We start from the raw sequence: 24,730 nt of genomic DNA, 5'->3' as shown, positions 1-24,730 counted from the left end.
AATAATTTTTGACTTAAACTAAATCAAATAGGGTTGAATTGAATTTATCAAATTTTGAAGTCAATGTGCAGATATAAGTGATTGTTGCTTTTTTGCTTCTAAAATCATTTCTAGCATATTTTTAATAATTTAATTGATCTTAAATATGGGCTTTAAGGAAGTTCCTTTTCAAAGAATGTGAGAATTTGTTAGGGCTACTACATTTATAATTAGAATATGCTGCAGTTGTAATATATCTGAATGTCAACAAGGCCTTTAACAAAACTTATGATAACATCATGGATAAGATGAGATGTATTTAACAAGAACAACTTTGTTAATAAATGAGAACATTTCAATCTAGTTATGAGAATCTAGACTGATTGATAGTTGGACTAGTAAGTGCTTGAAGAATTATTGTCCACCATTTTTAATTAATGGACTGATAGTAACTTGGAAACAGGCCTCTAATGGAGTGCTACAGCCAGCTGTCCTCTAGTCTATCTATTCAACAATTTAATTTATGATTTGGATAAAGATATAAATGGAATGTTTATTAAACTTGAAGATGGCCTGAAAATAGATAGCTAGTACACTGGATTCACACACACACACACACACACACACACACACACACACACACACACAAACACACAATATACGAATAAACTGTAATCATAGAGAAAAGCTCTTAATGTTAAATAAAATGTGAAAAATTAAAGTCCTGTATTTAGTTAAAAAGTATGAACATAAAAAATAGATATTCCTGGCAAGATAGTGACATGAAATATTGTAGAGGAGCTCTGATCACCCACATAAACTCCAGGAAATAACTGAAAAGAGATGCTACATAGAGCAATCAGAAAAAAAAAAAAAACCTTATAGAAACATGCAATGTGAGAACCACACAGAATGAAATAAGAAGATGCTGGGGTAAGCACTGGAGTAAGCACTTCAATCAATGGGTAAGAAACAATGAAGGATAAAAAAGACATTCTACTAAGAAAGCCAGAATGAGATCCCCTAGCTGATCTAGAAATCAGCGCATATTTAGGCAAGAAAGTCAGGAACACCTTAAGCTCCAATTTTCAGGATCCCAAAAAAGTAGATCTCAGCAATTATTTTACTAAAACTGAAGCTGGAGAAAGAACCCCACACCCCTAGTTGCATAGAGCTAGGCATGGAGAAACTAGAAGCCATAAATAGGAGATAAGATCAACAAAACACCAAGTTCCAAGCCAGGAAAGAAACACTTGAGTAGTCCTGAAACCAATATGATCTTAAACACATGGCTGGATCCTGTTAGAATAAACAAGAAAGGATGGATAAAATCCCAGTTTGAAAACTGTACAAGGAGGAGTAAGAGAATTGCTAAATCCAGAACCTGCAATAGATGACCAAGAGTCTGAGAAAAAGTAAGACTCTTGGGCGTAGGGTGTAAATCATCCCTTGCAAAATGGTACAAGCAGCAGCATCTAGTCTGCAGAGGGGAGAGAATCAAACTGGACATTTCCAAATTAGCCAACAGGGCTAGAAGAAACTGGCCTCTTCACAAAGTCCCAATCTGAAACCTGAGGCTGAAAATAAGAGTAAATAGAAGAAAATATCAAATGCTGGGAAGATGTGCTGGTAGTAAAGGGAAGACCAGAGACAAATGAAAAGAAGAGTTTAATTCTGTCCTTATTGGGAAGCTTTAGGGGGAAAATCTGCTTATTATGGAAGACAACTAGAGTGGTTATTAGAAATGAAGTAAAAGATAAGAACTAGGAATGAAATAAACATTCTAAATGGAAAAAAAAAGAATAAATAAGTTAGAGCAGAAAGTGGATGGCACAAATTTTTTTTCCTGAAAAGTAGAAGAAACTAATTAGGAATCAATGACTCCAGTAGACAAGAAAAATATATATAATAAAGCTAAAAGTTTTTAATGTAAATTATCATTTTAATCTATATAAAAATTTATAGCAGCTCTCCTTGTGATGGAAAAGAACTGGAAATTGTAAGGATGCCCATCATGTGGTAATGGCTAAAGAAGTTGTGGTATATGATTGTAATGGAATAGCACTGTGCTATAAGAAATGATGAGCTCATGACTTTAGGAAAAAAAATGGAAAAAGACTTGCATGAAATAATGAAGAGTGAAGTGAGTAGAACAAAGAAAACAAGGTATACAGCAACAGTGATATTTTTTAAGAACAACTGAGCAAATAAGTTATTTTGGCTATTATAAATACACAAATTAAACGATATATGAAAAAAAGACATTATCTGCATCCAGAGGATGAATGAAGAGAAGTATGTAAAGAATACTTTTACATGAACAGATGCATACACATACACACACATGTAGATACCTACATCTATCTATCTATACCTATTTGTATCTAATTATAGGTATCTCTAGTGTGGGGATGGGATAGAAAAAGAAATTTACATGATAATTTTCTTCTCTGTTTGAAAGAAATAGTAATTTTTGCTAGTAGATTTTCAGTTTCATGTGTAATCATCTTTTTTTATTGTACTATGTTACAGAAATATTTGTTTTATTCCTGTATTAGGAGGGCAGGGTTTATAATTTCAAAGAGGATCATATATATGTCTGAAAGGTTTGGAACTGCCAGATATAAGAAATTCTCAAGATAAGAGGCAGAAGAATCAAAGCATATATTTAGGCTCCACAGTAACCAACCCATGAACCAGCATCCCCATTTTGATATATTGATCAAAAGCTTCCAGGCCCAATAAGTCTGCCTCACAAGAGTAACCAGGAGGCCACAGAGAAGCATGATGGTGTAAAGCAAAATCATATACATGCTTCCCCTCTATGGTAAAAAGATTACCCACTGGCCTCAAGTCCTTGTTCAGCTTCCTCACATAGGTCAGCTCTGCTACCGGCAGCTCCTGCTCCTGCTTCAGCTTCGGCTGTGGCTGTAGCTGTAGCAGCCTCTAGCTCCAACGGAAGCTGTTTTTAACCATCCAGCTTCTGCGGGGGTGTAAGGTATGCCGGGGAAAGCACAGGTTCTGTCGATCTGCTTAAGCAAGGGAAGCAAGGTGAAGGGGCCGACAAGCTTACTCCAATCAAACATACAAACAGCATTCAGTTAGTTCAGGGGAAAAAGCCAAACTATTCAAGGGCACTTGTTGACTAAGTGCTAAGGAGCCCATTTTTGGTTACCAACACAATTCCATAAATTAAAAATAAAATTTTTAAAAAGTAAGGTATCTACTCTCAAAAACAACTAATTTGGAAAACTGAGAGATAATGTAATAGTCATTAAAGTCCTTTAAACCATGACCATGCAAAATACTTGGATATATTATTTCAATTAATCATGTCCATATCATAGAATAAGAAAGGGGAAAGAAGATTTAAAAAAGACATACAGATCACCTCTTGAAATAAATTCCAAATAAAAACTTCTCAGGAATGTCATAGCTCAACTCTTGAGTTTTCAAATCCATTAAAAAGTCATTCAAAAAGCATTTGTTAAGGGGGCAGAGCCAAGATGGGGGCTAGAAAACAGGGACTCACTTAAGCTCTTCCCCAAAGCCCTCCAAACACCTGTAAAAATGGCTCTGAACCAATTCTCCTTGGTGGAGGCAGCTGCAGGAAGCCCCTGTGGCTGCTTCCAGAGCTCCATTGGAGGTTGCTTCCAGCCCCAGGCCCACCCAGTGGGAGGAATCAAGTGGCTGAAAAGAGTGGGAGTGCAGGGAGCACTTTGCTGGTGCAGAGGCAGGGTTCTCTTGCTTTGCCTGCTTGGATATGGGTCACGGTCCTGGTTGGCAGTTCTCAGGGGAGGAGGAGCACTGCTGTGGCAGAGCTTGTGGTGACTGTGGAGTAGAAGTAGCTCTGAAAACAGCAGAACAGCCCCTAAAGCTTGGGACAAAGTTCTCTGTACTCTAAAAGCAGTAATACCCTGACAAAAAGCTCAAGGATCAAGTAGTTGGCTGGGAACCTGACCAGGCAGTGAAAAAGGACTCAGACTCAGACTATAGAATATTTTTTTGGTGACAAAGAAGATCAAAACATACAGCCAGAAGAAGTCAACAAAGTCTAAGAGCCTATATCAAAAGCCTCCAAGAAAAATATGAATTGGCCTCAGGCCATGAAAGAGCTCAACAAGGATTTGGAAAAGAAAGTAAGAGAAGTAGAGGAAAAATTGGGAAGAGAAATGAGAGTGATGCAAGAAAATCATGAAAAACAAGCATTTGTTAAGCACCTGCTATATGTCAGTCATTGAGATAAGCTCTGGAAATACAGAGAAAGATAAATAGCAAATGCTATTATCAAAGAGACTACAATTTAAAATGAGAGACAAGGTACAAAGTAGTATGTACAAACAAGATATAGACAAGACAAACCGGAAATATTCAACAGAGTGTAGTCACTAGCATTAAGGTAGTATTGAGGGGACAACAGTTGTTGCAAAATGTTGGATTTTAGCTAAGACTTGAAGCAAGCCAGAGAAGTGAAGAGGCAGAGATGAGGAAAGAGTTCTTTCTGAGCATAGGGAATGAGTCAAAATGCCTGGAGTCGAAATCAGTTGTCTAGTTTGAGGAATAGTAAGAAAACCAGTGTCACTGGGATGACTGTGAATTAAATATTTAATCCTGGAGGTAGCAGGGAGCCAGTAGAGTTGACTGAGTGGGGGAGAGGAATTGATGTAGTGAAAATTAAATTTTAGAAAGATCAATTTGATGGATGAGTGGGGAATGGCATTCAGTGGAGAGAACATAAAGGCAAGTGCAGTTAATGAGACCCTGGATCAAGGTTGGTTATAATGTCAGAAAAGAGAATGGGACATATACGAGAGATATTACAAAGATAAAAATGACAGGATTTGGCAACTGATTGTGTATGGGGAATGGAGGTGAATGAATGTTTATTAATGACAACTATTTTATAAAGCATGGTGACTAGGAAAATGGTGGTGCTTGCCATAATAACCAACTCCTACCTACCATTCCAGTTTTCTTATATTTTACTCCTTGACAAATACTGTTCAATCCAGTGACATTTGGCCTCCTTTCTGTTCCATGAAAAAAAAAAAACACTAAATGTCTCATCTCTGGGCATTTTCTCTGGCTGTTCCCCATTCCTGAGATGCTCTTCCTCCTCAGCTCTGCCTACTGACTTACCTGGCTTCCTTTAAATCTCAACTAAAACTCCATCTTTTAGAGGAAGTCTTTCCCAACTCCTTTAATTCTAGTGCCTTCTTTCTTTTATCTATCTATCCATCTTTCAGTCTATCTTCTTTGCAAGAGGTCTTCCCAATTAGGCTGTGAGTTCCTTCATGGCAGGGCCTTTTTTCTTTTCTTGTACTCCCTGGGCTTAGTACAGTGCCTGGCGCATAGTAGGTGCTTGATAAATTCTTATTGATTCACTAATCTCCAGAAAGCGTATGTATGTCTTTCTCTTGAAGCCAGAGTCAAAAATATGTCTAGTCTACAAAGTTGTTGTACCAAATCTGCATATACAAAAGCATTCAATGTCCAGTTATCATTCTCACCACATGTTTGTAGTGTGTTATGCAAAATGCTTCAGGCTTGGACTATTGACTATTGAATAAAAACCCAGGTTACATAAAAGAAAAGAACTTTTTAAGCCTTAAGAACAATAATAACTAACATTTGTATAGCACCTTTTATGTTCCAGGCACTAAACTAAATATTTTACAAATATTGTATCATTTTTTATTACAATAGGCCTGGAAGGTAAGTGACATTGTTATCCCCATTTTGCAGGTGAGGAAACTGAGATAAGACATTAAGTGACTTGTCTGAGGTCACTCAGCTAGTTAAATCTCTGAGAACATATTTGAACACAGATTTTCCTGACTCCAAACCTGGCATGCTATCTACTGTGCACTCGACTGAAAGTCAGTGTACTAACTTTTCATGACTTCAGAAGACTGATGATGAGCCAGTCATTAAACTGCTTGGCAGAAAGGTAGTAGACCCTGGGTGTGTAATGATATATGAATTTTCATGTATGAAATTATTTTGAAATCTATACGTACCAGAGACATGGTGTCTCAATTTTGCTGGCAACAAAGATACTTTTGATGAACTTTAGGATTGCCCTGATATAGCCAAAGACTTGTTAGACCTTGTTACTTAGTCCACAGGGTACTAACCCTTTCATAGCTTTCAAAGGTTTCATCTCTCAATTATCTTTGACAGATCAAGAAAAACACAATGAACTTTTAAATTGCATTTTCCAGTAAAGCTGGACACTACTTTTTGTTTCTTCCCCTGTATTTCTACATAAAGTCCAATAAGTATAAGTCAAAAGTACTAAAAAGACAATCAGTGAAAAGGTGAATCTCAATATAATAGGTGATTAGTGGTGTTAACTGGCCTTGCTTCTTGAAAAGGCATTCTAGAACTAGTAAAATTTGGATATTTCTGTTAGATTACTCTCTGCAGATTGAAACTTATCCTGAATTGCCTTACTATTCACATCTTTCTATTAAGTATATTACTTATGGTATATTATAGCCTCAACCAATTAGTGTTAGTCTGATCTCATCCCTGGGATCTTTGGATTTCTCTACCCCTTTCTCTAGCAGGTTCTGCAGCAGGCTATTCAAATGCATCAGAAAATCAGAGGACTTATTTATTTTACCATGACATTTTACCTTTATATTATTTATCTTTATTTTTACCATGAAAGTATGAAACTTAGAATAAGATTGCTGAATTTTCACCATTTCCAAAAAAAAATCATTTCTGTGAGATTTTCTAGCATTATTTCCTGTGATATCAGGAATTTCAGACTTGAAATTCTATATAAGACTGAAATCTGTTCATTTATGTCTCTCTAGCAATCCTTTTTTTTTCCTTTATTATCTACTTGCTAATACTGTCATACTTTAGATTTGGCCAAGACTCCACTCATTCTTCCCCAGAAATATATGGGACCATTTCAAAGAGGTATGGTAGCTTAGGGAGTATGAGCAGTGGGGCAAGGGGTAAAAGGGTGTTCTCCTGTGCAAGGAGAAAAAAAAAGGTGTTTTCATGTTCAAAGAAAATGACACCTAGAAGAGCCCTAGAGGATAGAACTAAGTGCTATCATTGGAAGTCATAATGTAGCACATTTTCAATCCATGACTGCAAAAATGTTTTATAAAACACCATCTTGCATATAAACAGGATATATGCATGAAAATAAAAGTAGATGAAGTTGCCACATAGTGCAAACAAAGGATAATAAGTAGAAAACCTGAAATAAAACAATGTCCATAAATTCCCCCCCTGGGGGGGGACTTCCTCTAATGTTGAACAACTATGGCATGTAAGACATGTAGGGAAACACAGGCAAGAATCATAAAGGATGAAAAGAGATGGGCGAGTTGTGGTTGTTATCAGTGAAAAGAGCACCCAGAACAAAAAAAAATGCCATAAGTCTCTCAAAGTTAGAAATGATCGAAATATAAGGAAGAATTTTTAGGCTTATTCAAAAATGGAAGGGGCGAAATTAAGTTATTTCACCCAGTTCTCTGTCTTTGTGCTGCTAACTTATACAACAATTTAAGGATAGTTTTGTTATTCAGCTGCTCTACAAAATAAGAGGACTTGGTCTTAATATTGGATATTCATGTAAAAAATTGGGAAAAAATGTAATTTTGGGGGCACAATTGCTTGAAAACCAAAATTACTTTAAAAGAGGATCCTCAAATTAGTGTAACTAGCTTGTAATTACTTAAAACTATGTACACAGCTCAAAATCATGTACCTGCAAAAAAAGAAATTTACTCATTTAAAAATATTTATTTTTTGTTTTCAACACTTTTATAACATTTTTAGTTTTAAATCCCCCTCTCACATCCCCAAAATGACATGCAATCTGATATAGGCTATATCATATTAAATACAATAATATTAAACATATTTCCACATTAGTCATGTTGTGAAAGAAGAATCAGAGAAAAAGATAAATAAAAAATGAAGAGAAAATAGTATGCTTCAATCTACATTCGGACTCCATAGCTTTTTTTTTTCTTCTGGATGTGGATAGCATTTCCTATCATGAGTCTCCTCCTTCTTCTCCCTTCACTCATCATCAAATCTTATAAGACTCTCCAGGTACTTCTGAAGACCATCTTCTCCTCATTTTTTAATTACAAATTTTTATTTTTAGTTTACAACACTCAGCTCCACATGATTTTGAGCTCCAGATTTTCTCCCCCCATCCCCACCTCCTTCCCCAAGATGGCATGGACTCCAATATATCTTCTACATGTAACTTCACATTGAACTTACTTACACAATAGTCAAGTTGTAAAGGAGAATTATGACCAATTGAATGAATCTTGAGAAAGAAGAGACAAAAACAAAAACAAAAAAAAAAAACAAAAACAAGAGAAAAAAACAAAAGACAAAAGAAAAATGAGAGCAAACAGTTTTCCTCAATGTGCATTCAGTCTCCATAGTTCTTCCTCTGGATGTAGACAGCTCTCTCCCTTATGAGTCCTTTGGAGTTGTCTTTGAACCTTGTATTGCTGAGAAGAGCAAGGTCTATCAAGGTTAGTCATCACAGAATCCATATATCTGTGGTGGTGCATAATGTTCTCCTAGTTCTGCTCCGCTCACTCAGCATTATATTGTGTAGGTTTTTCTAGGTTATTATGAAGTCTGTATCTTCTCCATTTCTTATAGCACAGTAGTATTCCATTACATTCATATACCACAACTTGTTCAGCCATTCCCCAATTGATGGGCATCCCCTTGATTTCTGATTCTTTGCTACTACAAAAAGAGCCACTATAAATATTTTTGTACATATGGGTCCTTTTCCCTCTTGTGTGATCTCTTTGGGATACAACTCTAGAAGTGGTATTGCTGGGTCGAAGGGTATGAACATTTTTATAGCCTTTTGGGCATAGGTCTAAATTGCTCTCCAGAATGGCTGGATCTGTTCACAACTCCATCAGCAATGTAACAGTGTTCCACTTTTCCCACATACCCCTACCCACTCAGGGTTGTGCAGAAGTAGGAAGAGGTCTGCTGCTGAAGGAGACCAACCCACCCAGGGCTGCACTGAAGTATGAGATGATCTAGCTGATGGAAGACACCTGGCTGCCCAGATTGTGCTGGCTCATGTGGTGGTTCTCCATGGTGAAGTCTGCTGGTTCCCCTAGCTGTGCTAAGTCATGTGGGGGTCATGGTGTGGACATTTGACTGCTCCACAATTCTTTGGCTCAAGATCTAGCCTAATGCTCGCTTGCTGAGAAGACTCTTGTCCTGGATTGTGCCCTCCTTTTACCCAAGTGATAGGGATGTTTTTTGCCAATTCTCTAAGTCTCCTGAACCAAAAGACTGCTCCAGCCCTTCTTCCCCCTGGCTCCACTGTTTCAGGATCTATACTACAGAGCTATTTTATTGGTGTTTGAGGATGAGAATGGGAGATTGTCAGCCATCTACTGATAAATCTACCATCTTGGCTCCCAGAAGACAAGTTCCCAATTTACCCACTTTTAAGGGAGAGATCTGACTTTGGGTTTCAGGTTAATTGCATAATGTGAAGTTTTTACTATTTGTCCTTCTTTGCTCTTTTAAAAGAGATAGGATTTCCTTCTGATTTAGCTGAAGCTGTGATATGATAATATTGAGGGAGGTAGAATGATACAGTAGAATGATGAACACTGATCATTGAATCAGAAGTGCTAAGTTCAAACCATAATTGGGCAAGTTCCTTAGCCTACAAGGGCCCCAGGTCCCTCATGTGTAAAATGTGGGGGGGTTGAAATAGAAAGCTTCTGAGGTCTCTTTCAGTTTAGAGATGCGACACTCTGTTTTGCCACATAATTTATCCATAAAGGGAAATATAGTATATACATGTCAATTCACATTCCTTGACACTCTATTAGCATGTACAACCATAGATGTAGATATTTGTGTGTGTCTACACTCATATTCCTGAGAAAATAAGGGCTATATCAAAGTATAAAATAGCATAAATATGTCAGCTTGGGGAAATAAAGAAAGATAGAAGAGCCCCAAGAAAATCTGCCATCAACATATATCATTGCCCAATACCCATAGCCATAACATTTTTGAGCATATATTCTCATGGTGATGCTCAATATTACTGTTAATTTTTTTTCCTCTGTAATTTATATACCCAGGAAAGTTTAGCTCAGATAAAGCATCTGCTGTGCAGAAAGTACTTTTTTCATAATTTTGCAATGTAGATCACAAACAACCTGGTCAAGGTCAGAAGTAAATCATTAACAAAGACAAATTAATTTATTACAGGCATTTTCCTATAGATAAACCTTGTTAGAATTAGCACAGATCTTAATATACTCAGGTTTTTCTAGCCAGGCACTCTGTTTTCTTTAATGACATGTGGATTTATGAATGTTATTTACCTAAGTTTATTTGGACACACTATTTCTCAAAGGTCACATTAATCGATGTCTCAAGCATGCATGTCCCAGTACTTAATATATTCTCCAAAATTCAGAGAAAGATTCTTTGGAAATCATAATCCAGACAATGTATTGCAATTTCAGGAAAAAAAAAAAGTACTTTTTGAAATGGGGATTGTAGTTGGGAGACACTGGTGTATCTGTGAGCAGTTTTGGCTGGATTTCATTGAAGCAGTTTACCATAGGTTGTGTTTTGGGGTACAGGACATTGAGGAGACTTTGATTACCTTTCCTTGATAAAACAATCAAAATACATAGGCTGAATAGGCCTGTCCTTGGTTAACATGCTGGTCCTAAGAAAAGAAAGATTTTTGTCCGAGTGTGAGTAGGTCCGTGTGGACATATTAAAAGGTTTGATACGAGAAAGTCATTCCTGAGGGAATGTTTAAAGCAAGCTTTGCTTTTCTCATTGTCTCATTGACCAACTATAACTCACTCCATTTATCACCCTGTTAAAGTAACCTGCGTAAGTATGAAGTCTGTCATCAGGTACACTACATTTGCTGAAAGTTTTCTGCTTTAAAAAATTCTTTATTGAAAAAATAATTTAATAGGAACTGACACTTTCTCAATGCATTAATTATGTGTACATTCATGTGTGTGTAAGAACCTAGTAATAGGAAGTAAAAAATAAGAATATAGATACACATTGGTGATCATTCATCATTTTTCTAAGAACATTTGTATGAGAAAATTGGATATTCCCAAACTACCAATCTACTTATCTCTAGTGGGCAATTGTAACACATGTAGGTTTCTGCTGACTGAAGTCATCTAAAAATTGTGAGTCTGGGCTTTCAGTGAAGATGGCAATGCAAATAGTAACAGAAAAGCTAAGCTCTCCCAGGAAAACCATGATAAAAGTATCTTACACACACACACACACACATGTTAGCCCATGTAGCTAGTGCAAAACTACAATTATGCCAAAAGTTAGCTAGAGAGAATGGAGGCAATGAGAGAGGTTAAAACAGGGATGCCTTTGATAAATAATGTAACAAAGGGAAATATTTGAGGGGGTGGGAAAGAGTTTAAGCCAGAGAACAACCATGAACTCTGGAAGTTTATGGAGGCACGGAGAGGAGGAGAAAAATGAAAACTTCCCAAAAGATCTTGATACCAGCCAGAGCTCCAAAGAGAATTCTTGCAAGCTAGGACCAGCTACAGTAATCTGATGTCTTTCAATTGATCCCAGTTCTGGATTGTTAGGAAGAAAAATTAGAAGCTAAAGCCAATTCTTAGTGATAACTATTTAGGGAGATAAGATCAAGCTGCATATTGTTTGGTTCGCTGGGAGAGAGAGCAGTGAGGGCTAATTCACCACCCAAGTTCTACTTTCAAGGATATATGGGAGGCTTGAGACATTGAAATCTTGAATATTCCCCTGGGGCCTATCAGTGCCAAAGCAGAAGATGGAGCTAACTTCATATTGAGGATCATACCAAATAAATGAGAAAGAGATCCTTTGAGACCTGGACCTATGGTAGATTACAATGAGACTAAGACAGGAGCAAAAGATCAAGGAAGAGGGTGAAGCTTAGTGTCAGAAACCTCATCCATAGTAGTGACTGTAATAATATCTAGATTTCAGAGTGCTTTAAACAGGTCTTCTCTTACCTGCTTAGAGAGAAAAATGGAAGCATGTGTAAGGGGAATGACAACAATAAAAACCAGTCCAAAAGCTGAGGTTGAAAATATATGTAGACAGAAGAAGACAGAAGACAAAATAAAAAAAAAATTAGTGACAGAAGCAAAAGAAGTAAATTCAGAAGAACCACCCCACAATGACTATAAGCATGGTTGCTGGGGGTGGTGCTGGGGAGAGGATGGTTTGGCCACAAGGAATACAATTACAATTAAAAGAAATAAAGGACATGAAAAATGGAAATTTAGAATGAAATGATAGCTATAGAGTGAAAAAAAAACCTAGAGGGTAAATAAACTGCTATAAAGTAAAGGTGGTAGAAAAATTTATCCAAATACTTTGTTCCCTGAAAAACAGAATAGACCTAAGAGAATTCAATGACTCCAGGAAACAACTTACAGGAATATGGTCAAAAGATTGAAACAATATAAGGTACTTACTCTCAAAAAAAAAACTAACCTGAAAAACCTCAAGATAAGATCGTGTAAGAATCATAAGTCTCTGCTGGGAAAACTGGAAAGTAGTATGGCAGAAACTGGGAATAGACCAACATCTTACATTATATACCAAAATAAAGTCCAAATGGGTACACAATTTATATATAAAAGCTGATAACATAAGCAAATTAGGAGAGCAAGTAATAGTTTATCTGTCAGATTTATGGAGAAGGGAAGAATTTGTGACCAAACAAGAGGTACAGAACATTATGAAATGCAAAATGGTTATCTTTGATTGCATTAAATTGAAAAGCTTTTGCACAAACAATGTCAATGCAACCAAGATTACAAGGGAAGCAGAAAAGTGGGAAAGAATTTTTACAAACAGTTTTTCAGATAAAGGCCTCATGTTTAAAATATGTAGAGAACTGAGTCAAATTTGTAAGAATACAAGTTATTCCCCAATTGATAAATGGTCAAAAGATATGAACAGGCAGTTTTCAGAGGAAAACATTAAAGCTATCTATAATCATATGAAAAAATGTTCTAAATCACTCTTGTTTAAAGAAATCATCACACCTATCAGATTGGCTAACATGACAAAACAGGAGAAGATGTGGGATAATTGGAAGATTAATTCGTTTTTGGTGGAGTTGTGAACTGATTCAACCATTCTGGAGAGCTATTTGGAATCATGCCCAAAGCCTATAAAAATGGGCCTATCTATCCTTTGACCCAGCAATAACACTTCTAAGTCTGTGTCCCAAAGAGATCATAAAAACAGGAAGAGGACCCACATGTACAAAAATATTTATAGCAACTCTTTTTGTGGTGGCAAAAAAACTGAAAATTGAGGGGATTTCCATCAATTGAAGAATAGCTGAACAAGTTGTGGTATATGAATGTAATGGAGTACTATTGGGCTATAAGAAATGAGGAGCAGAAGGATTTCAGAAGAACCTGGAATGACTTATATGAACTGATGCTGAGTGAGGTGAGCAGAACTGAGACAATATTATACATAGTAACTGCCACATTGTGCGATGACTGACTTTGACAGATTTAGCTCTTCTCAGCGAGGATCTAAAACAACTCCAAAAGACTCATGAAGGAAAATTCCATCCACATCCAGAAAAGAAATACGGAGTCTGAATTCAGATAGAAGCATACTACTTGCTCTCTGTTTTATTTTTTTGTTGTTTCTCACTGTTCCTCTGGTTTGTTCTAATTCTTCTTTACAACATGACTAATGTGAAAATGTTTAATAAGAATCTACATGTAAAAAAAGAATCATAAGTCTTTCTGAAAACTATGAACAAACAACAAACAAATATATTAAAAGAAATCATAAAAATAAAACTTGCCCAAACGATAAGGATCAGATTGGATAAAGATGAAATAGCAAGAAAAAATATCATCAATTACTTCCAGAAAGAATCTCCCGAAGGAAAGGTAAAAGAATGACATTGTCAAAATCTAGTACTTCTGTATTAAATAAACAAATGAAAGTGCAAACATAAAGAAAAAAAGAAAGAAACATGAAATATAAATATTCTTGAGGAATATAAAATGATTCACATAGAGTTAAATGAAGACTTGAAACAAAATTTACTGTGCCTTAAAAAAAATTTAAAAAGCAGGGGGTAGCAACTATGATCTCTTACAGTAGATCATCACATGGTTAACAGAGATAAGCATGGAAACTATGTTCCATATAAAGATATAGTATTAAAAGCAATACTAAGGTTTAATGTATAGGCAACAAATAGTATAGCAAAGTTATTGAAAGAAACAGGGACCGAATTTCAGATACAGACACAGTAAAATTGTAATAACTGTACCTCTTTTAAACCAGAACAAATAAAATAACAAGATATATAAGCAAAAGCAAAGGATTTAACAGAATTTTAGAAAGATTAAATATAATGTATTTATTTTGATTAGTAAATTGAAATGGAAAGAAAACATTTTTAATGTGTAGCTCTAAATCTCTATTTCTACTCTATCTTTACCCAATATCTATGTGAGTATACAGATATGATATTAGTATAGATGTATAGGTCATAGCAGCATATCATATTTATAGCTATCACCGTAGGTATTATGTGCTAGGGCTTAAAAGTTTCACAAAGAAATACAGAAAATTAGCAATATTAAACACAACTTTTTCTGAGGACAACATAATAAAAATCATTTTCCATAAAGAGAGAAGTAGAAAAATAATTTAAATAATCTGATTATAAAGACATGACTTAATAAAGAACAAATCATAGAAACAACAGATAATTTCTTGAGAGAGAATGACAATAATAATACAGCACAACAAACCTTACAAATTGTTTCCAAATGTGCTTTAGGAGAAAATTTGTATCTCTAATCACTTTGAAAAAAAGACAAAATACATCAATTAATTGGTCATGAGGAGTAATAATAATTAAAAAACTTGAAAGACAAAAAATCCTATCTAAGCACAAAAATAGAAATTCTGAAAAACCTGGAAGAGATAAACAAAACTGGGGGGAAAATTAAGTTTATGAAATCATGAGTTGTTAAAATTTTATAAAATATAAACTTTTAGATAATTACATACACAGGTGTTACCAAATTGCCAATATCAAAAAAAGGAAAAAAAAACATAAGTGAAGAAGAAATACAGGAAATCATTACAAACTACTTCATTCAGTAATATACTAGAAAAAATTCACTTAAATGAAATGGATGAATATTTTGAGAACATAAAATACTGCATTCTCATATAAAGAAAAAGAACTCAATAATAAAAGAACAGAATAAGAAAAATAATTAATTTTCAGGAAAAAAATATGAATGAACCATAAGTTCACTCCCACCTTATGAGAGTAGAGCAGGAACGGGCAGATTTACAAAGGAATTCTATCCCAAAATTACAAAAAAATTAAGGACAACTTTTACATAAAAGAAGAGATATTAAAATGCCTCAGAATTATTATTTGAAATATGGTTTTGATGCCTAAACAGACTAAGATAAGTCAGAGAAAAAAAATTGTAGAACAATATCTCTAATAATGTAAATACATTGAATAAAATAGGAGCAAATAGGTAATCATAGCATATTAAGAAGAGTACACACAATAAACTGATGAGATTTAAACAAGAAAATAGGGTCATTTCAGTATTCAAATAAGAACAAACACAATAATCCAGATTAATTACTAGAAAAAATTATTAAAATGTCATTGTTTTATCAATAACTATTTTAAAAAATATATTTTATACAATTTTATATTAAAATTCTAGAAAGTATAAGAATTAATGAAACTTTCCTTAATATGGTAAACAAGTTTTATCTGAAGCAAATAGCTAACAGGATTTACGATTGAAAAATATGTAAATAAATATTAAATAAATGAATAAGTGAAAACTATACATTTTTCAGTAAGAATGGAGGCAAACCAAGGATATATTTGACAGGATTATTACAACTTAAGAACTACTAGTTATTTTAATAATATAAGTAAAAAAAAACCTTCAAGGAAAAAAGCACACCTTGAAACAAAAAAGAAGGAAATCTACTTCACAGATGATATGATGTTTGGCTTAAAAAAAGTTTATACAGTCCATTAAAGTTAATAGAAATTATGAAGTTATATAGAATAGTAGACTTTAACATTGCAATGATGCCTAAGTCAACAGCCTTTTTGTCTTTTTTGAGATTACTATATTTAATTTTAGTTTTCAACAATTATTGCTTTTTTCTTTTTTTGGTATTTTTTGAAAATCATTATTTATTTATTTAATATTATTAGTTTTCAGCAATAACTTTCACAAGAAGTAGAATTACAAATTTTTTCCCCATCTCTACCCTCTCCCCCACTCCAAGATGGCATATATTCTGACTGTCCCATTCCCCAGTCAACCATCCCTTCTGTCACCCTACTTCCCCCCATCCCCTTTTCCCTTACTTTCTTGTTGGGCAAGATAGATTTTTCTGCCCCATTGCCTGTATATCTTATTTCCTAGTTGCATGCAAAAACTTTTTTTTGAATATCTATTTTTAAAATTTTGAGCTCCAAATTCTCTCCCCTCTTCCCTCCCCATACACCCTCCATAAGAAGGCAAGCAATTCAACATATGCCACGTGTGTATCATTATGTAAAACCCTTCCAAAATACCCATGTTGTGAAAGACTAACTATATTTTGCTCCTTCCTATCCTATCCCACTTTATCCAGTTTTCTCCCTTGACCCTGTCCCTTTTCAAAAGTGTTTGCTTTTTATTACCTCCTCCCCCTATCTGCCCTCCCTTCTATCATCCCCCCTTTTTATCTCCTTCCTCCTTCTTTCATGTGGGGTAAGATACCCAATTGAGTGTGTATGGTATTCCCTCCTCAAGTCAAATTCAATGAGAGCAAGATTCACTCATTCCCCCTCAACTGCCTCCTCTTCCCTCACAACAGAACTGCTTTTTCTTGCCACTTTTATGTGAGATGATTTATCCCATTCCATCTCTCCCTTTCTCCCTCTCTCAATATATTCCTCTCTCATCACTTAATTTTATTTTATTTTAGATATCATCCCTTCATATTCAACTAACCTTGTGCCCTCTGTCTAGATATAGATATAGATATAGGTATAGATATAGATATAGATATTCCCTTCAGCTACCCAACTGCTGAGGTCTCATGAATTATACACATCATCTTTCCATGTAGGAATGTAAACAAAACAGTTCAACTTTAGTAAGTCCCTTATGATTTCTCTTTCTTGTTTACCTTTTCATGCTTCTTTTCATTCTTGTGTTTGAAAGTCAAATTTTCTATTCAGCTCTGGTCTTTTCACTGAGAAAGCTTGAAAGTCCTCTATTTTATTGAAAATGGATATTTTGCCTTAGAGCATGATACTCGGATTTTCTGGGTAGGTGATTCTTGGTTTTAATCCTAGATCCATTGACCTCCGGAATATCATATTCCAAACACTTCAATCCCTTAATGTAGAAGCTGCTAGATCTTGTGGTATTCTGATTGCGTTTCCACAATATTCAAATTGTTTCTTTCTGGCTTCTTGCAGTATTTTCTCTTTGATCTGGGAGCCATGAAATTTGGTGGCAATATTCCTAGGAGTTTCTTTTTTGGGGCGATCTTTTTCAGGAGGCGATCGATGGATTCTTTCAATTTCTATTTTACCCTCTGGCTCTAGAATATCAGGGCATTTCTCCTTGATAATTTCTTGAAAGGCTCTTTCTTGATCATGGCTTTCAGGTAGTCCTATAATTTTTAAATTATCTCTTCTGGATCTATTCTCCAGGTCAGTGTTTTTTCCAAAGAGGTATTTGACATGGTCTTCCATTTTTTCATTCCTTTGATTCTGTTTTATAATGTCTTGATTTCTCATAAAGTTACTAGCTTCCACTCACTCCAATCTAATTTTTAATCTAATTTTCTTCAGTGGTCTTTTGGACCTCCTTTTCCATTTGGCTAATTCTTCCATTAAAGGCATTCTTATCCTCCTTGGCTTTTTGGAGCTCTTTTGCCATTTGCGTTAGTCTGTTTTTTAAGGTGTTATTTTCTTCTGTATTTTTTCGAGTCTCCTTCAGCAAGTCATTGATTGTTTTTCATGGTTTTCTCACATCACTCTCATTTGTCTTCCCAATTTTTCCTCTACTTCTCTCACTTGCTTCTCCAATCCTTTTTGAGCCTTTCCATGGCCTGAGACCAGTTAGTGTTTTCCTTGGAGGCTTTTGATGTAGGCTTTTGACTTTGTTGACTTCTTCTGGCTGTGTGTTTTGGTCTTCTTTGTCACCAAAGAAAGATTCCAATGTCTGAGTCTGAATCTGATTCCATTTTCACTGCCTGGCCATGTTCCCAGCCAACTACTTGACCCTTGAGTTTTTTGTCATGGTATGACTGCTTGTAGAGTAGAGAGTACTTTGTTCCAAGCTTGGGGGGCTGCACTGTTGTTTTCAGAGCTATTTCTACAGAGCAAGCTCTGCCACTCCAGAACTGCTCCTCCCCAAAGTACCACCAACCCCAACCACGACTCAGATCTTAAGCAGGCTCTGCACTCCTGCTGGGATGCACCACTTAATTCTTCCCACCAGGTGTGCCTGGCCCCTGAAGCAAATGCAGCTGTAATTCTGTCCTCAAAGCTGCATCACCTCTGCTACCCCCAGGGTTGTTGCCGAACCACAAACTCCTTTCACTCTGTCCCCGCAGCTTTTCCCACTAATCTTCTCTGCTGTCTTTGGCGTTTGTGGGTTGAGAAGTCTGGTAACTGCCACAGCTCACTGATTCAGGCTGCTAGGGCCTGTTCCCCCTAGCTCCCAGTCTTGCTGGTCCTGGCGCAGCCCAATGTGGGCTTTGCTCTGTTCTCCTCCCAGCTCTGGGTGATAGACCCTTCCTTGCTACCATCCAGACATTCCTGGACCAGAGCCTTGCTTCCCTTTGTTATTTCATGGATTTTGCAGCTCTAGAATTTGTTCAGAGCCATTTTTATAGGTTTTTGGAGGGATCTGGTAGGGAGCTTATGCAAGTCCCTGCTTTCCAGCCACCATCTTGACTCCACCCCCTTCAACATTTATTTCAACAAGATTTTGAGTTACCCCAAGATGACATGTATTCTGGTTGCCCCTTTCTTCAGTCTGCCCTCCCAGCAACCAACTCTCCTGCCCCTTTTCCCCTTATGCCTTACTTTCTTGTAGGGCAAGATAGATTTCTATACTCCATTGCCTGTATATCTTATTTTCCTGTTGCATGTAAAAACAGTTTTTAATATTTGTTTTTAGAACTTTGAGTTCCAGATTCTCTCCTTTCTTCCCTCCCTACCCACACTCATTGAGAAGGCAAGCAATTCAATATAGGTTATACAAGTATCATTATGAAAATACTTCCATAGTAGTCATGGTATGAAAGACTACCTATATTTCCCTCCGTCCTATCCCATCCCCCATTTATTCAAATTTCTTCTTTGACCCTGTCCCTTTTCAAAAGTGTTTGCTTGTAACTACTCCCTCCCAAGATCTATCCTCCCTTCTATCATTGAATATTTATGTTCCCTCCTTAAGCCAAGTCCAATAAAAGTAAGGCTCATGCATTCTCTTTCACCTCACCCCTCTTCCCTTCCATTACAAGAGTGTTTTCTTGTTTATCCCTTTCTTTCTCTCCCTGTCTCCTTCTCCCAGTATATTTGTCTCTCACCCCTTAATTTTATTTTTCACATATGATCCCTTCATATTAAAATCACCCTGTGCCTTCTGCTGTCTCTCTCTCTCTCTCTCTGTCTCTCTGTTTCTCTGTCTCTCTGTCTCTGTCTCTCTCTCTGTCTCTCTCTCTCTCTCTCTCTCTATATATATATATATATATATATATATATATATATATATATATATATATATATATGTATACATGTAGATATACACATATGTGTATGCATTTATATGTATATTCCCTTCAACTACTCTAATACTGAGAAAGGTCTCATGAGTTAGAAATATCATCTTTCCATGTAGGAATGTCAAGAGTTCAACTGTAATAAGTCCCTTATGATTTCCATTTCCTATTTACCTTTTCATACTTCCCTTGATTCTGCTATTTGAAAGTCAAATTTACTATTCAGCTCTGGTATTTTCATCAAGAATGCTTGAAAGTCCTCTATTTCATTGAAAATCCATATTTTGCCTTGGAGCATGATACTCAGTTTTGCTGGATAGGTGATCTGTGGTTTTAATCCTAGCTCCTTTGACCTCCAGAATATCATATTCCAAGCCCTTCTTTCCTTAATGTAGAAGTTGCTAGATCTTGTTTTATCCTGATTGTGTTTCCACAATACTCCAATTGTTTCTCTAGCTGCTTGCAACATTTTCCCCTTGACCTATAAACTCTGGAATTTGGCTACAATATTCCTAAGAGTTTTCCTATTGGGATTTTTTTCAAAAGGTGATCAGTGGATTCTTTCAATTTATGTTTTACCCTCCGGTTCTAGAATCTCAGAGAAGTTCTTGATAATTTCTTGAAAGATGATGTCTAGGCTCTTTTTCTCATCATAGCTTTCTGGCAGTCTACTAATTTTTAAATTTTCTCTCTTGGATCTAATTTCCAGGTCAGTGGTTTTTCCAATGAGATATGTCACATTGTCTTCTATTTTTTTCTTTCATTTGTCTCTGTTTTATAGTTTCTTGATTTCTCATTAAGTCAGTAGCTTCCATTTGTTCCATTCTAATTTTTAAGAAATTATTTTCTTCAGTGAGCTTTTGGTCCTCCTTTTTCATTTGGCCAATTCTGTTTTTAAGGATTTCTATTACTCATTGGCTTTTTGGAGTTCATTTGACATTTGGGTTAGTCTCTTTTTAAGGTGTTATTTTCTTCGGTATTTTGGGATCTCCTTTATCAAGCTGTTGACTGACTGTTTTTTTTGTGATTTTATTGCATAACTCTCATTTCTCTTCCCAGTTTTTCCTCTACTTCTCTTACTTGATTTTCAAAATTCTTTTTGAGATCCTCTATGGACTGTGACCAATTCATGTTTTTCTTGGAGGCTTTTTGTTTATTAGCTTTGACTTTATTGTCTTCTTCTGGCTGTATATTTTTATCGTCTTTGTCAGCAAAGTGAGATTCTATAGTCTGAGTTTTTATTCTGTCTGCTCATTTTCCCAGACAATTATTTGACTTTTGAACTTTTGTCATGGTATGACTCTGCTTCCAGATTGGAGGGTTCTCTTCAGGGGTTTTGTACACCTTTTTTGGAGCTACTTGCAGACACCTGTAAATTTTCAGTTCTTTTGAGGTGGTATGATCCAAGGAGAGGTGTTTACTCCTCTACTCACCATTGCTCTGGTCTATGAGTGACCTCAAAAACTCTTTTCTGCCTTGGAACTGCTAGGAGGACTCACTCCACAGCCTCTACAAGCTCTGCCACACCAGCACTCCTCCTCACCCCAGGACTACCAACCAGGACTGTGATCCAGATACAAGCAGGGTAAAGCAAGAAAATACTTCCTCAGTGCCAGCAAAGAAATCCTTGCATTGCCACTCTGATCAGCCTCTTGATTTCCCCCACTGTCTGGGGGCCTGGACCTCTGGAAGCACATGCTGCCACCACTGCAGCCACCTCTGCCACCCTGGGGCTAAGGCTGGACTGCACCCTTCTCTCACCCACTTCCAAAAGAGTTTTCCCACTGACCTGCTAAGTTGTCTTTGGCATTTCTGGGTTGATAAGTTTAGCCCTTCTGTCTGTTAAGAAAAGCAAAACAAAAGCAGAAGAGGTAGAAAAATAAAATCTATTCAAAATTACTGCACAATATATTCAATATCCGGGAATCCACTAAATAAGACACATAAAAGACTTATATGAATGCAGCTACAAAATACTCTTTATGGAAATAAAGAAAAATTATTGGAAAGCCATTAATTTCTCATTTTGTACTTTGCTAAAAAGTTATACTATTTATACAGTTATACTTCAAAGTGGTTACACTATTTTAATCAATTTAGAGATTCAGTACACAACATTCAAACTGAAAAAAAGAAAGATAAAGAAGGAAATGATGCCAACACAACTATAATCAAAATGAATGAAAGCAATAAAATGGTAAAAATCTCAAGGAAATAATTTTAAAGGGGTGGGGATGAGAAATTATCAAAACAATGTAGTACTGGTTAAAATATAGAAATTTGAAAGGGGATACATGGTACATTTGATATATAAAACAGAAAACTATATGTAGTTAAAAGCAAAGCTAGATTTATATGAAATTAAAATACAAATAAACTGTGGAAGCAAGTGATATAAATTTGACTAACTGAGAAATGAGAGGTGGGTGCTCAAGTAAAAAATCTTAGATGCTGGGGACAATTAGAATGTGAAGTGTAAATAATGAAAGAGATACCTACAATCTATGGAATCCTAGGCCAAATGACCCTCTGGACATTTGGAATAAAAACAAGAAGAAAGGTCTTAAAAAATAATGACCTGACATTGAGCTAGAAGGGACTTTAGAAGTCATCCAGTGCCTATCAATTAAGGGATCACCAAAGAACTTATGGTTTCTAAACATGATGAAATATTACTTTGTGCAAGAAATGAACATGAACAATACAGAGAAGCATGGAAAAAGATGTTAGCTGATGCAAAGGTAAGAAGAATCAGAAACACAGTATACACCATGAATTAGTAAATGTTTTAATGGTATCATAATTTTTTAAATGTGATTTCCACAAAATCAAAACAGAATGCTTTGAAATTACAATAATTATGGTAACCAAGATTATCCCCAAAGAAGAAGTATGAGACTTAACCTCTCTGCCTTCTTTGTAGAGGTGAGGCCATATGAGTGCATATGACTACATATAATGTCAGACCTGGTTTATTTTCTAGTTAGTTTAGTTCAAATGCTTTTGAATAATTTTTTTGTCTTTCCTAATATGGATGGTTCTCTGGAAGGGGAGAATAATGGATAAATTGAGAAACAAATTTTAATTAAATACAAAATATGTTAACAAAATATTAAATGAAAAATCATCTAGCCCAAACTCCAATACAGTACAGATTATAGAACATCCCTGAAAAGTAGCTACACAATTCTTGATATAATATCTGCAACATCAGGGGAATTTAAAAAAAGCAGGAGGTACAATCAGGATATCATCAAAAATAATTATCCTGAAAAATTGCTAAAGCACTCTAGAAGACCACTTTGGTGAGACAAATATATCCCTACTAACTAAATCAAAAAAGAATAAAGGAAACTAAAATTGTAAACCAATATAGTCACTGAATATCAATTCAAGACTTTACATAAAACTCTGTCGAATAGAATATAGAAATACATTCAAGAAACCAGCCATTATGGCTCAAATGGACTTCTATAAAGGATGCAAGAATATTCTAACATTAGGAAAATGACAATTACATTATACACATACACATCCAATTTCTGATATAACAAATAACCCCAGTGATTAATGATGAAGCAGCTTATTTCTTTGTTTTAATTGTCAGAACAGTGAAGTTTAGGGGCAGAGCCAAGATGGTGGCTGGAAAGCAGGGACTAGCGTGAGCTCTGAGGTGAGTCCCTCCAAAAACCTAGAAAAAATGGCTCTGAAAAAATTCTAGAACTGTAGAACCCACAAAATAGCAGGGGGAAGCAGGGCTTCAGCCCAGAAGAACCTGGATGGTCTCTGGGTAAGGTCTATCCCACACAGAGCTGGGAGCAGAGCAGAGCACAGCATGGGTGGCGCAGACCAACCAGACCAGGAGCTGGGCGGAGCGTGCCCTAGCACCCTGAATCAGTGAGCTGCAGCAGTTACCAGACTTCTCAACCCACAAACACCAAAGACAACAGAGAACGTTAGTGGGAAAAGCTGCAGGAATGGAAGGAGTTCCTGGTTTAGCTACCACCCCAGGGGCAGCAGAGGTGGGGCAGCTACACAGCTACAGCTGCAGTTGCTTCAGGCTCCAGACCCACCTGGTGGGAGGAATTAAGTGGCAGATCAGAGCAGGAGTGAAGAGCCTCCTGAAGATCTAAGTCCAGTCCGGGTTGGGGATTCTTGCGGAAGCAGGAGTGCTGGGGTGGCAGAGCTGGCACATCCCCCCAAGCTTGGAACATAGTTCTCTTAACTCTACAAGCAGTCATACCCCACTGAAAAACTCAAAGGTCAGGTTAGTTGGCTGGGAACATGACCAGGCAGCGAAAACACACCCAGATTCAGTCTCAGACTTTGGAATTTTTCTTTGGTGACAAAGAAGACCAAAACATACAGCCAGAAGAAGTCAACAAAGTCAAAGAGCCTATAACAAAAGCCTCCAAGAAAAACATGAACTGGTTTCAGGCCATGGAAGAGCTCAAAAATAATTTAGAAAAGCAAGTTAGAGAAGTAGAGGAAAAATTGGGAAGAGAAATGAGCGTGATGCAAGAAAACCATGAAAAACAAGTCAATGACTTGCTAAAGGAGCCCCCCCCAAAATACTGAAAAATACACTGAAGAAAACAAGGCCTTAAAAAGTAGACAAACTCAAATGGCAAAAGAGCTCCAAAAAGCCAATGAGGAGAAGAATGCCTTGAAGAATGCCTGCAGAATTAGACGAATGGAAAAGGAGGTCCAACAGAACACTGAAGAAAATACTACCTTAAAAATTAGATTGGAGCAAGTGGAAGCTAGTGACTTTATGATAAATCAAGATATTATAAAACAGAATCAAAGAAATGAAAAAAATGGAAGACAATGTGAAATATCTCATTGGAAAAACCACTGACCTGGAAAA

The sequence above is a fragment of the Trichosurus vulpecula genome, chromosome 1 (genome assembly GCF_011100635.1).
Source record: "Trichosurus vulpecula isolate mTriVul1 chromosome 1, mTriVul1.pri, whole genome shotgun sequence".
NCBI classification, from domain to species: domain Eukaryota; kingdom Metazoa; phylum Chordata; class Mammalia; order Diprotodontia; family Phalangeridae; genus Trichosurus; species Trichosurus vulpecula.
The sequence above is the reverse complement of the archived record's forward strand: the minus strand, read 5'-3'. Positions refer to the sequence as shown.